Below are 13,253 nucleotides of genomic sequence, written 5' to 3'. Positions count from 1 at the left end.
CTTCAAGCGAGTACGTGACTAGGAGTTTTGTACAATGGTGATGCTAACTACCTCAGGGAGGTAATCAGGTAACCTCTTAAGAAGTATATAAGTTATTTAAGAATCTTGGTGTTCATATTGGTAACATTATATAACATTTGTTATACTAGAAAGTCTCGAAGAGAATTATCAGGTCTGGTTTTCGTGAAGATTTTTAAAATTACATTTGTATATACATGAGTGTGAAAGACCATACTATACACACACACATACAAAATTGTTCAGGTGGGTAACACCAGAGGTTCAGTATGGCTAGCTTTGGTGATGTGACCGACACATGGGGAGGTAATAAGGCAGATATAACACTATTTTCATGTTAGCAACAGGACATGTAGGGCAGCTGTCACCTCACAGCAAGAAGGTTACTGGTCTGAACCTTGGCTGAATAATAGAATAGAATAGAATAGAGTAGAGTAGAATAGAATAGCTGGTGACTGTTAACTATCCTCATCCTCACCATCTTGTTTGTCTCTATGTACCCCGTGATGATCTGCCTTCTTATCTAGGGTGTACCATGAGTATCACCCAAAGACAGCTAGGATAGGCTACCTGATAAGGACACCTGGTTACAGATAATGGACAAAGCATATCTTACTTCTCAGAAGGTGTTCATAAAGCTTCCTCATCTTCATGAGGATGTCACGTGCAGCACCTTCCGCTGGTTTGATGTGAGTGATCACGTCCCCTACTATACGGCCCTTACGGTCAAACTGTCCAAGAAACAGAATTGGCTGGTAGCCCAGGGCAGTGTAGCTTTGAAACCTGCAAGAACAACAAAGAAAAACATGCAGCCAGTCTTTCATGTAAGCAAATTGATGTATAACAAACCTTTAAGTTTCACATCTTTGTTGTTTTATTGTTGTCGATAGTTAAAAAGTATTTATGGTGACCAAACCTGTAAATGTATGATCAAATCCATCTTGAAATGTTTTGTCTCTCAGTTAATAGCCGATTAAATTAAAAATCAGAAGTAGCTTAAATAAAAATAGTTTTTAACAAGTTTTTTCTAGTTGGATGTCTTTAGTGTGATGATGTTATTCTGATGTGAATAACTTTTTTATTTATGCTCGTTTATAAATTAATATTTTATGTGTATATACATGTCTTGTTAGTTTCTTACTTCATGATATACAAGAAAACATTGACAACTGTTATTAATAAAGAATTGTCTAGCAGACCAACCACTTATTAGATCAGAACTTTTAAACTTACTGACAACTGGGCTGAATTAACCACCCTGCTCGCATTTCTGTTTTTTTTAACAGAGGCAGCCCAGTTACTGTTTTTAAACTGTTCTTGTTTTTTTTTCAATCCCTCCTTTACGTTCAGGCTGCCCAGGCATCCACTGCATGTCTTCCTGTTGCAGGTGTTTGGAGCCTGACAGGAAGGGCATGGTTTGGTTTTTGGCTTTGTCATTTCTGCAAATGAAAATGGAACATGTAGGGATTATTTCAGGTCTGTTTTGGTGAAATGATTACAAAAATAATTTATGACCAAAGAAATAACTTATATTACGAGGCAGTATTACACCATATTTAGAAAAAAAAATCAATTACGAGATTAAAGTCGTTAATATTGAGTTAATTACGTGAATAGGGTTTAAAAAAAAACCCTGAATTGATTACAGAAAAGATACATTGCTAAAATAGAGCAGTACTAACATTAGCTGGGTGGCCAAGCAAGTGTCTTACACATGAGAATACATCACAAAAAAAATTAAATAAACTTTTGCAGAAGTAGTTCTCTTGGTACACAGACTGCTCTGTGAAAACATTTCAAGTTTAATATCAGTTTAATATCACTGAAATTAATATTTCAGTGAACATGCAAATTACCCACAGTTTATCACAACTTACTTAGCTAGGATCTGCCTCGTGTCCAGTCGAAAACTTCGCTGCAGGACCGTGAGTTGAAAGATACATTTACTACGACTCCCAAGATGCATTGCAGTAAAAACCATCCAATCGCCTTGCTTAAGATCTGTTGACGTGTCGCTAAAGGCGCGCTGTAGATAAATATTGCAATTTGTAAAAAATAAAATACTAAAATTTGCAATTTTTAATTACATAATTAAACACTGGGCCAGTTTAATTTCGTATTATCGCTGGTTATTATTTTAGAGTAAATAAAGGAATAACGGGTAGCACCAAGCTGTTGTTATCTTCATTTCCATAGCGACGGCGGTTGAGGATTATGGGTAGTGTGCAGTTACGGGATTAGTGCGTCTGCGTAAATTGGTCTGATTGGTTGGAGCCGAGCGCATCCAAAACTAACAGGAGTGGTGAATGAATCTATAAATGTGTTTTACGTGTGAAATGAAAATAATAAACCTAACAAAGGATTATGTACGTTAAATCTGCGCACTTTCAGATCGTGAATCAGTTTGGAAAACACTGTGTGATGGCCACAACATGAAGCGATTTTATTGTTGAATTATCAGTGATACTTTCAGGTGTTTTTGTTGAGAAATGTTAACGATGTCATTAAAAGAAAGCATTAAATTAGGGAGAAAAACCCGTTTGCGGAGGGGGTCCCCGGTTCTCCAGTTAGATTGTGCTTCACGGCGTCATGTTTCGCCGTGACGGGGTTATTATTGGAGTAAATGGATGGCTGGAGCCTCTGCTCGAAGCGTCTCTGATCGCCGCGAGCGGGTTCATATTGGAATGAATTGACAACCCACAGCGTCACATAAAAATGTGGAAGGGTACCTTAGGCGTCAGCATGAGAAGTTAAGGGACGTGACAAATCGTCATTATTTTACGCGTCGGGAGTGAGAACGGGTTGGTTTAACTCATTCACTGCCAATGGCTGGCAGTGAATGAGTTAATAATTTAGCGCCGAGCTACCTCAATGAACTTCTTAGGTTACACATTCCTTTCGGAGCACTTAGATCTGCTTACCCAACTACCCAGGTGGAGCAACCTCATTCTCGGCTGAAGTCTCGGGGCGACCTTGCATTTGCTGTAGCTGCCCCCAGTCTTATGGAACAATTTTCCTGTTGCTATCCGGGTGTCTGACTCTATGCCATTGTTTAAATCATGGTTAAAGACTTATTTATTTAATCTTGCGTTGCCAACTAGCTATTTAATAATAATAATAATAATACATTTTATTTACAGGCGCCTTTCAGACCCTCAAGGTCACCTTACAGTAACACGTAAACAATACCATAAAAAACATAAGAAAAATGTATATATAGCAAACATGGTAAGATAAAATTTAGACATAAACAGTCATAAAAGTATAAAAGCAAATATAAAAACTGAGCAAGGTAAAAATGGCCTAAGACAGATCAGGTGTATGCAAAAGTTATGAAGTGCTTTGAAAGTGAGAAGCAGGATCTTGAAATTGACACGGAGGTGAATTGGGAGCCAATGGAGCTGTTTAAGAACAGGTGTTATATGTTCAGTGGATCTAGTTCTGGAAATAATATGATCAGCTGTATTTTGAACTAACTGTAATTTATGGAGGGATTTATGAGGTAGACCATAGAGAAGAGAATTACAGTAATCCAGACGAGATGTGACAAGAGCATTGACAAGTATGGCGGTACTGTGTGGTGTGAGTGAGGGACGAAGACGGTTAATATTACGGAGATGAAAGTAGGAAGACAGAGTGATATTATTTATATGTGCTGTGAAAGACAGAGTGCTATCGAGGATGACACCAAGACTCTTAACCCGAGGGGAGGGTGTGACAACAGAGTTATCAATGGATAACGAAAGACTGGTTGGAACAGTTGTCAGTTTTGATCTGGTGCCTATTTAAATGAATTCTGTTTTATTGCCATTAAGTTTAAGAAAGTTGTGAGTAAACCAGACCTTGATTTCACTTAAACAGTCAGAAATGGATGTGGGTGGGAGAGTAGCTGTGGGTTTGGAGGATAGGTAGAGCTGGGTGTCATCTGCGTAGCAGTGAAACTGGATGTTATGCTTCCTAAAAATATTACCTAGGGGTAGGAGATAGATGATAAAAAGTAAAGGACCCAGGACAGAGCCTTGGGGTACACCGGAATTAACTGGAGTAGATACTGATCTGTGAGGGAGTAATTGAACAAACTGTGAGCGGCCAGAGAGATAAGAAATAAACCAGGCGAGTACTGTACCATGCCAATAGATGCTAATCTGTGAAGGAGGATGCAGTGGGAGATACTATCAAAAGCTGCTGTAAGGTCAAGGAGAATGAGGATGGATATAAGTCCAGAATCAGCTGCAAGCAGAAGATCATTGGTGATTTTTACTAGGGCTGTTTCTGTACTGTGACATGAACGGAAGCAAGACTGAAACTGTTCGTACACGTTATTTCCAGTAAGATGACGATGAACCTGTGCAGCCACTATCTTTTCAAGATTTTTGGCTAGGAAAGGGAGATTTGAAATTGGCCTGAAATTATTTAGATTGGAGAGGATCTGAACCATTCTTTTTCAGTATTGGGGTTATTATTGCAGTTTTAAGAGAAGAAGGAACAGAACCAGATATAAGAGAGGAGTGTACAATATTAGCAATCAGTGGGGCAAGAGACGGGAATGAGAGTTTAACAAGATTTGTCGGCAGTGGATCAAGTTTACATGATGATGACTTTAAGTTAGTAATTATGGAAGATAGCTGAGTTATTGTGGGAAGTTCAAAATTGGATAGAGAGAATGACAGCTGAGAAGGACAAAAAATGCAGATAGAACAATTGACCATAACACAGGACGAGGGCAATTGTTGGTAAAGATTCTCAATCTTGGTGTAAAAAAAGTCCATAAATTTGTTGCAAACTGCGGCAGAGTGTGTATGTATGGCAAAGGTATCTGGGGGTTTAACAATATTATGCAATGTAGAAAAAAAAGTGCGAGTGTTTCCTTCAGCGGATTCAATAACAGAGGTGTAGTAGGCAGATTTAGCATGATGAATAGCTTCTTTATAATGTTGTATATGACTGAGATACATGTCCTTGTGAATAGTAAGTTTTCCTGGAGAGACATTCCAGGCAGCGTCCAGTAGCTTTAAGTTGGCGAAGTTCAGATGAGTACCATGGCACAGAGCGAGAGAAAGAAACAGTTCAAGTTTTTTGGGGAGCCAAGGTATCTAAGAGGTTGATTAAGTTCATTGTTATAGTGAGATACCAGGTCGTCTATGGAAGCTGAGGCATTAGTGGTAGGTAAATATATTAATGCCATGGGAAAGAGCTGATAGATCAATGCCCCTAATATTTCTAAAAGTAATTGAGCGGTTTTGTTTATTTTTGTATAGTGGGAAACTAGCATTGAATAAAACTAATTTATGGTCTGAAAAAGGCATGTCCAATACAGCACAATTCTTAGGGGTGACACCAATCCAGCAAACAAGATCCAAAATGTGTCCTTTGGAGTGTGTGGGAACGTCCATATATTGGTGTAAGCCAAAATTGTCCAGACAGGATATAAACAGGATATAAAATCTCTTGTGAGTATTTGGTGTGTGTTGATACATTTTTATCTGTTATGCTTTGTTAACTACTTTTATGTATTATGATTGTTATGGTTTTTATATTTAATACGTGCTGGGTATTTTCTCTTTTCCCTCTCCCATCTCCTTTTTTCCTATGTTATTTTGTTGTCAAGCACCTTGGTATACCCTTGGTTTTTCACTGTGCTTTATAAATAATGTTTATTATTATTATTATTATTATTGACCAATCAATTAAAATGTAAAATAATTAGATTAAACAGTTAGTAGGCATAGTACCAACTAATGGCAATGGTAATGACTAGTTGACTGGTTGACAACCTGGACACATCCTTCGTTTAAACCAACGCAACACTTAATCATTAGTGTGTGGCGGACGACCAGGTGGCTCCACTCACACCCAAGTTGAAGGGAAGTGCTGGGGTGGAGATATTGGCGCGGGGTTTCCGGCCCGCATGTATTTGCATACATTATAGAGGCCACTAGTGCTGACCAAGCTGCCATCTTTCTCTCTTCCCGTCTTTCAATGGCTGCTTCAATTTCAGCTTGAACCTCCAAACCGCAAGTAAGTAATCATTTTTTGTCATCTTTCCTTGCTGTCCCACTGGACTGGACATTAGTTTAGTTTTTTTTAGCTACATCTGGTGAAGTTGTGGTAAAATGCTGGTATTAACCTATTCGTCGTAGCAAGCTAGCCTGAAGCTAATATTTGCTAAATTTAGGGACACCCCTGTCTCTTTAGGAGTTGAAGGCCGGTGTTCTAGGAGCGGATCTCAGGATCTCAACAGGCAGTGTTGGGCAGTATCGTAATACATGCACCGGCGTTACGTATTTAAAATACAAAATATGAGTAAATGTATCCATTACAGTTACCGTTCAATAGGTGATATTGAGAATACAGTTAGTTTGTAGGGGTGCAACGATACACAAAATTCACGGTTCGGTTCGGTTCGATACTTTGGTGTCATGGTTCGATATTTTTTCGATACAAAATAAAATGTTCATGCCTTTTTAATTTGTCATTTATTAAAATTATAAATATATATTTTAACTCAAAAGTACAGTTTTTAAATTTAACCCTAACCCTTGTGCGTGTTTTTTATTTTGACAGCGAATGCGCACCTGCGGACCACTTATGTGCAGCCCTGGTTATTTAGCTCATCATATCGCAGCCACAGAAATTCTTTTGTCCATGAAACCATAAAGCTGCACTTTCTTTTTGCCTTATAGTCTGATTTGTCATAACTTTTCCGTTTTGCGGTAAGCTTTTCTTTGGCTGTCACTTCTTCACCCTGACCTGTCTTATTTGGCTCAGCAGAACTGAAATATAAATCCTGCTGCTTTTACACACGCACTCACATAAGCTCAGCGATTCTCTGCGCGATCAACCTCTCACATGTTTAAGCTTGCTGCGGGAGATTTCACTTGTCATGTTTGCATAGTAAGCTAACGATTAATAAGACGATGTCAGAGGAATTGGTGCACAAATTATCATCACTCACAGATCAGTGCTGTCGCTCTCTATACACAGTTCGCACGATTGCAAAGTGAAAGCAAAAAAACAAGCGCAAATTCAAACGCGATTTCAATATGTCACATATTGACAGTGGCTCACCGATGCCAATGACATAATTACCCAGCTACATTTCCGAAAGAATGCAAAAGCATTGACATATATTTTTCCTTCCTACGATAGGCCGACGGGCAGGGCAGAGATAGATTTTGGTAGCCCGACTGGAAATATCTCTAGCCCCAAGACGTCGGGCTAGCGATTTTGCGAGCCCTGTATCTGATTGAGGAATCACTCATCTTTGGAAAAGAGAGTTTATTACAGAGAAATGGCTCTTTCCAAAATAAAAGCTATACTATACGCTTCTTCTGGGCTATATTCTCAGCAGCATATTAAACATATCAGGTCCCCATAAGGAGAATCCTGTGCTAACGGCTGTCTAAATGACTCGGGTAAAGTTTGTAGCATGCTTGTTGTTTTTGTCTTTGCACTAGGATGATGTCGGTGTAAATGTGCAGTCATATTCGTTGTGTTCCCACTAGTGCTTTCAGGTTAACCTCGTTAAAATGACCTTAACGCCACAACACGGCAAATCTCCGTTAACGAGCTACCCCTGATAGCCCCGTGCATGGGGCTAGACAGCCAACACGTTAGCGAGCTAACTGCGCTAACACGCTAGCTCCCACCCATGTAATTGAGCATTGCGTGGCACATCCAACATACTGTTTTACTTTAGTCCATGAGCGCTTACCTTCAGGGTCATACGTCACATGAAAACCAAAATAATTCCAAACGCCAGATCTGAATGAGGGTGGGGGAGGTTCAATTTGCCATGTTGCAAGGAGAGCTTAACTTCTGTCACGCTAGCTTGCACTGCGCTCTTCCTTCTGACTATGCTGTCTGTGTTGAGCGCTCAGTGGATCTGCGCTCTACAGTGCAGCCTAGGCGGAGTAGTCGAACGCAGATTCACTGAGCGCTCAACACAGACAGCATCGTCAGAAGGAAAGTTGATAAAATAAATTACAAATGTTGTATTGTTCGATACATATGCGTACCGAACCGAAAGCACTGTATCGAACGGTTCAATATCGATACGAATATCGTTGCACCCCTATTAGTTTGTTGAAATAAATGGATTACATGGCGGTATTTTCCTGTTTCATATGTTAGGCTATGGTCTCTCTATTTTTGGTAATTCCACGCCGGTGGAAACTCAAAAAAAACACGCAAGAGCCTCTAAAAATTATTATACAAAAATGATTTAATATGAAGGCAATAGCAGAGTGTTACAGGCATCGCCCTAAACAATGTAGCCTCATGGGCAGTGTAGTCCGTGCTGCAGGGAGAATGGACTGCCATACCCGTTATGTGTCTGTGAGCGAGGAAGGGAGAAAAAGGAAAAGTACGAGCTGTCACGGAGCAGAAACGGGAGCTGGAAGCATGTAAATATAATAATAACCACTAAAGCCAAAAAGAGAGCCTGACGAGCCCAGCTGTAAGTAAGCTGTTAAGACTCGACTGTACACTGTGTTCGTGTTTTCCTCCGAAACAATAAGCAGCCTTTCAACGCCTCTCTCTGTCTCTCGCTAGCAAACTTGACCCAGACAACAAAGTAAAGCTAGTTTTCAGCTACGAGCCCGACATGAACCCGACATATTAGCCAGAGGTCCCTTTACTACGGTTCTGAGCCGCTGACCTGTTTTATATACGCGCTGAATAGTTTTCTACACGAGATCGCTGCAAAAAGTGCAGCCTTGCCTAATGTCCACCTACTGTTACTCATTTATATTAAGATTTTAACATCTAGTTGGTATTGGTATGGCGAGTAGCCTTCAGTAATAGTAATAAATCACACAGCAATAGTACATTCATGTAGTTGTAAAGTATTCAGAATACATTAATCTATAATCTTTGGTGGAATACATTTTAAAATTAACCTTCCCAACACTGTCAACAGGTTAGCACCTCATACCACAGTGCATCAAAGCAGTCTCATGAGCGCTGGGAAGAACGAGCCCAGAGCCCAAAACAGACAGTGCAGGAGATGACAAGGTTAGTAACTGTATGGTGAAAATTATACTTTGTTATCTTGATTGGCAAAAGAAAAGTAAATACAAAATCTGCTTCTCACATATAGGGCATTTCCAAGATTTTTTTTTTCAAAACTTCTTCAATTTCTTTCATTACAGCTGTCCTGTGCCAGAAGTTCTGTTGACCCACAGTGAGAGGCATCATTGCAGAAACACCAGGAAGACTGAAACTCGTCGCCAGGATCAAGCAGGGCTCGTGATCTTCACCAGCAGCTCCCTCACAAGAAGGATAAACCCAGCATTTCATGAACACTGATGGAGACCTTTGCTTTGTGTAATGTTAGAAGTACTCAGATAATCCTCAGAGGGTCTGGACTTTTACATAATATAATAGAATAGAATTCAACTTTGTTGTCATTGCACATGCACAGGTACAGGGCAACGAAATGCAGTTTGCATCCATCCAGAAGTGCTTTAGCCATGATATAGATATATTACAATATATATTAGCAATAATATAGATATGTAAGTATATTACAGAAATGGGTCTATTATGGTGTGTTACAATGTACACGGTATGAAGTATGTTAAGTATATTCTATAACTATAAGTACGTACAGGCTGTAGTGAGTACAAACTGTACAGGCTATGAACAGGATATAAATATGAAAAACTATACAGAAATCTGAGATATACAGTTGTACAGAAATGTGAACTATGCAAGTTATAAACAGTTGTAGGATTAAAAATTATATGTACAGAATGATTATTTACACAGAACTATACAGTAGTGCAGGTAAGTAATAGCTATAGCTATAAGCTATAGTAATAGCTTTAAGTCCTGTAGAAAGTTAAATATATGTTGTGCTCACTGGTTACTCTGGTATGAATGACTCTGAATTACTTTATGATAAATAACACACTATTGTCAAAAAACAGTGAAAGAATTCCAGATCACAAGTTTTTAGTTCAAATACAAGTAACAACCTTTGACTTTAATCAGGTTTTATTTAATTGTGTCAGAGAAAACATCATGTGCTCTTCATGTAGCTGAGTACATTCAGTGTTTAAAACAGAAGTTGTGCAGGTCTGAGATCAGCAGTTTTCTGAAACACCAAACTGAGGTACTGTTAATGCTGATGTATAGTGACACAGTTACAGGGGTGATTTTGACTTTTTGTCTTTAAATTTATCAATAAAACAGCTGCAGCTTTCACTGACAGCACATGTGGTACTTTAACCTTTGTACTGTTTTCTTCAGTTAATTTTGGAGTTACTACAAAGATTGAAGATATAGGATGATCTGTCTGCTGTCACTGGGTGGTGCTGAGGTCTGAATGTGAGGACGGCTCCTGTAATCACAAACAGAACAATCATCACAAACTGAAATATAAAGTTTATCTCTCAAATCTGAAATAGAGCTGATCCTTCTCTGTCCTCACACACTCGGGATCTGAAGTTGTTCAGTCCTACAGTTCTGCCGACAGCTGTTTATTTTTTTTATTTGTTTTAAAGGCCTTATATACTAACACATTTTCTAATATCATGTTTACCTTTGAGTTGTTGATGCTTTATAAATGGACATCTGCAAAGATGAGATGATGGAGCAGGTTTCAGTCGAGGTTCAGTCTGCTGCTGCATCCTGGTCACAACATACGGAGGTGTTATCAGCTCAGTATTGAAAAAGAAATATTAATGTTTCAAATTATTTGTCCTAAAGGATGCAAGCTGTACAGAGTACTGCACATGTGACTTTGTGAACATAACTCATTAAAAATAATTCAGACAGTTTTTTAACCTGAATATTTATAACAAACTCAGTTAAAAAAAAAAAAAAAAAAAAAAAAAAAGAGCTAAAAAAATAATCAGGGGAAAAATGTAACATTTTAACTAAAGCTGACAAGCGGAAGTAGTTGGTTTCAGTACATAAGTATCGGGCTTTGCTATTTAATCCGTAGCTACTGACTAATGAGGGGAATTTAAAAGTTGGCGTTAATGTCGTTCCACATGTGGAAAGCGACAGAAAACACGCTGCTGTTTCCACATATTTAATAATCAGCTCTGCACAGGAGCAGAAGCAGAGTCCAGCCTGTTGCTCTTACAGCATAATACTCATAATAAAAGTACAGTAACCGTGGTTAGTCACTGAGCAGCCCGGTGCGTTTCAATTCAATTTCAATTCAATTTTATTTATATAGCGCCAAATCACAACATAAGTCGCCTCAAGGCGCCGAAAAGTGGATTGAAACTGAAAAATGGATTGAAACCGAAAAAAAATGGATTGAAACTGAAAAAAAATGGATTGAAACTGAAAAAGAAATTGTAAGCGAAAACAAAAAAATTACAGTTTCAATTAATTGTTTTTCACTATCAATTTTTTTTTTTCGGTTTCAATACAAGATTTTTCAGTACATTTATTTCAGTTACAATATTTTTTTTCGGTTTCAATATTTTTTTCGGTTTTGTTTCAAGGTGGCATCGTTCTGATTCCATAGTCTCTTACAGCTTTGCACTCAAGGTTTACAGAATAATATTGATGATGGCTCTTTATTTAGCTAGGTCAAGTGATGGCTTTTGAAGCAACGGCTTAACTACTGCCAGCTTCAAGGCCCGTGGTGCATAGCTGTTTAATAGAGGTCGGTTAAAAAGACTGCACACAGCAAACCTCCAGTCTTATTGTACTGCAATGGCTGCCCTTCACCGTTAGGCCCATTGGTGGTGTGCTGATTCTGGCAACATGTGCACTGGAACCTGAACATGTGGAGAGAGGTTCAGCAGTGTGTCCAGATTCTGCCAATGACAGTTGAATTGTTGAGTCAAAATGTGGAGAAGATACAGAGAACACTCATCTGATTGCTGGCCAATAGGCTGGTGGCAGTGTGATGGTGTGGGTCAGCATCACCTTCACTGGAAAACAAGGTTTGTCATCATTGGAGGCAATCTCAGTGCAGAGGGATATAGAGATGTTATTCTGCAACCAATGGCAGTCCATATTGTCAAACTTTGGGACTGACACTGCTCATTACCACAGAGCAGGATTTGTTAGAGACTACAGAATTTGAGAGTGGAGAGGTCTGCCTGCAGTCTTCACCCAACTCCACTGAGCATTTATGGCTGCTGTTTAAAAGAAAGTAAACAGGCTTTCAATTCAAGGAGCTTAATATTGTAAGGTAAAGACCCTACAATAACACAAAGAAAACAGAGTAAAAATCAAGAATACGACCTCCTGTGAGAAAGCGCTTTGGCGACAGTGGGTTTCCTTTTAAGAAACCTCCAGCAGAGCCAGGCTCAGGCAGGGGCTGCCATTCACTGTATCCAGTTGGGGTGAGGGGAGCAAGACAGGACAAAGACATGCTATGGAAGAAAGTCAAAGATTGATAATAACCAATAATTAAATACAGAGTGATGTATAAACGTATGGTGAGCGAAAAGAGAAGAGAGAACGAGAAACAACCAGTGCATCATGAGAAGCCCTCAGCAGCTTAGACCTATTGCAGCAGTAACTAAAGGTGGATTCAGGGTCACCTGATCCAGCCCTGACTTTAGGTTTGTCAAAAAGGAAAGTGTTCCAGGTTCCACAGAGGAGGGGCCTTAAAGCTGAAGGCTCTGCTTCCCATATTACTTTGAAATATCCTAGGAACCACAAGTAAGCCCACAGTCTGAGAGCAAAGTGCTCTGAGATGATATAGTACTACAAGGTGATCAAGATATGATGGAGTCCAAAAGCCATTAAGAGTAAGCAACACTTTTGATACCATGTTGCCCATTTCTGGAGCCGACTACCATAACCTCAGTTTTATTTACATTTAGCAGCAAAAAACAAAAAAACAAAAATTAGAGGCCATCCAGGCCTTTATATCTTTAAGACATTCCTGCAGTTTACTTTACGGATAGATAGAGTTGAGTGTCATCTGCATAGCAGTGAGAATGTATGCTATGCCTCCTTATGATACTGCCTAAGGGAAACATGTATAATGTAAACAGAATTGGTCCTAGCACTGAACTCTGTGGAACTCCATAATTAACCTCAATGTGTGAAGAGGACTCTCCATTTACATGCACAAACTGGGATCTATTAGATAGACATGAATGAAACCACTGCCTTGCAGTACCTTTAATACCTTTACAGCATGCAGTCCTCACTGCAATAAATTATTATGGTCAACAGTATCAGTCAGGTGTTTTACAGCTACTCTTTCAAAAATTTCTGAGGTAAACGGAAGATTGGGGTGTGGCCTATAA

At 39.1% G+C, this 13,253-nt stretch overlaps 1 long non-coding RNA gene across 1 annotated transcript; it reads right to left on the bottom strand.

The window, feature by feature from the left end:
• Window positions 1-1,347: 1,347 nt before the first annotated feature.
• LOC120716608 lies at window positions 1,348-2,560 on the bottom strand. The gene is made up of 2 exons (XR_005692003.1): window positions 1,896-2,560; window positions 1,348-1,457 (listed from the first exon to the last, which is right to left on the bottom strand). It is a non-coding gene; the product is annotated as an uncharacterized LOC120716608 (long non-coding RNA).
• Between the last annotated feature and the right edge of the window lie 10,693 nt (window positions 2,561-13,253).

This window comes from Simochromis diagramma, unplaced genomic scaffold (genome assembly GCF_900408965.1).
Source record: "Simochromis diagramma unplaced genomic scaffold, fSimDia1.1 OVJJ01000565.1, whole genome shotgun sequence".
Classification (NCBI taxonomy): domain Eukaryota; kingdom Metazoa; phylum Chordata; class Actinopteri; order Cichliformes; family Cichlidae; genus Simochromis; species Simochromis diagramma.
Note: the sequence above shows the minus strand (reverse complement) of the source record. Positions and strands in the feature narration are given on the sequence as shown.